The sequence below is a fragment of the Mustelus asterias genome, unplaced genomic scaffold (genome assembly GCF_964213995.1).
Source record: "Mustelus asterias unplaced genomic scaffold, sMusAst1.hap1.1 HAP1_SCAFFOLD_712, whole genome shotgun sequence".
NCBI lineage: Eukaryota > Metazoa > Chordata > Chondrichthyes > Carcharhiniformes > Triakidae > Mustelus > Mustelus asterias.
Window position 1 is genome coordinate 136,553 of NW_027590661.1, and position 1,541 is coordinate 138,093.

The 1,541-nt window shown below is 50.4% G+C and overlaps 1 non-coding gene across 1 annotated transcript; it reads left to right on the top strand.

Annotated features, from left to right (window-relative positions):
- Window positions 1-1,040: 1,040 nt before the first annotated feature.
- LOC144487296 (U6atac minor spliceosomal RNA) lies at window positions 1,041-1,167 on the top strand. Its single transcript, XR_013496389.1, has one exon. It is a non-coding gene; the product is annotated as a U6atac minor spliceosomal RNA (small nuclear RNA).
- Window positions 1,168-1,541: the final 374 nt, after the last annotated feature.

Below are 1,541 nucleotides of genomic sequence, written 5' to 3' on the forward strand. Positions count from 1 at the left end.
AGCCCCTCTCTCTCTCTCTTGAGCCTGTTTCACAGGAACAGGAGGAGGCCCATTCAGCCCTTCTCTCTCTCTCTGTCTCTCGAGTCTGTTACACAGGAACAGGAGGAGGCCATTCAGCCCCTCTCTCTCTCTCTTGAGTCTGTTACACAGGAACAGGAGGAGGCCATTCAGCCTCTCTCCAAATTCCCATTTGAAAATCACGGCAGAAACAGACTCAGGCTCAATCTCAGGCAAATCCACCAACGCCTCTATTTTCTCAGAAGACCAAAGAAATTTGGCATGTCCGCTATGACTCTCACCAACCTTTACAGATGCCCCATAGAAAGCATCCTTTCTGGTTGTATCACAGCTTGCTCTGGCTCCTGCTCTGCCCAAGACCGCAAGGAACTACAAAAGGTCGTGAATGTAGCCCAATCCATCACGCAAACCAGCCTCCCGTCCATTGACTCTGTCTACACTTCCCGCTGCCTCGGGGAAAAGCAGCCAGCATACTCAAGGACCCCCCCCCACACACCCCGGACATTCTCTCTTCCAACCTCTTCCGTCGGGAAAAAGATACAAAAGTCTGAGGTCACGTCCCGACCGACTCAAGAACAGCTTCTTCCCTGCTCCTGTCAGACTTTTGAATGGACCTACCCTGCATTGAGTTGATCTTTCTCTACACCCTAGCTGTGACTGTAACACTACATTCTGCACTCTCTCCTTTCCTTCTCTATGAACGGTATGCTCTGTCTGTATAGCGCGCAAGAAATAATACTTTTCACTGTCTCCCAATACATGTGACAATAATAAATCAAATATTAAGTTGATCTTTCTCTACACCCTAGCTGTGACTGTAACACTGCATTCTGCACCCTCTCCTTTCCTTCTCTATGAACGGTATGCTTTGTCCATGTGCAAGAAACAATACTTTCCGCTGTATCCCAGTCCATAAGGGGATGCAGTGTCATTGCGAATGGACTTGGAATCCCGAGACCCAGGACAAGACTCGAGGGACAAAGATTCAAATCTCACCACTGCAAATGGTGAAATTTGAATTTGTGTTTCATGAAAGGAGAGAAGGTTAGCACTCCCCTTGAGAACGGTGGAAGGGACCCTCGTGGCCTTACAACACACAAGTGGTTAAGGCATTGCCATCTACTTAGTGGCATCTTACCATGTTTTTCAGAGAGGCACGGTGGCACAGTGGTTAGCTCTGCTGCCTCACAGCTCCTGGGTCCCGGGTTCAATTCCCGGCTCGGGTCACTGTCTGTGTGGAGTTTGCACATTCTCCTCGTGTCTGCGTGGGTTTCCTCCGGGTGCTCCGGTTTCCTCCCACAGTCCAAAGATGTGCGGGTTAGGTTGATTGGCCAGGTTAAAAATTGCCCCTTAGAGTCCTGAGATGCGTAGGTTAGAGGGATTAGTGGGTAAATATGTGGGGGTAGGGCCTGGGTGGGATTGTGGTCGGTGCAGACTCGATGGGCCGAATGGCCTCCTTCTGCACTGTAGGGTTTCTATGATTCTCACAGCGCCAGGGACCAGAGTTCAGTTCCCGGCTCGGG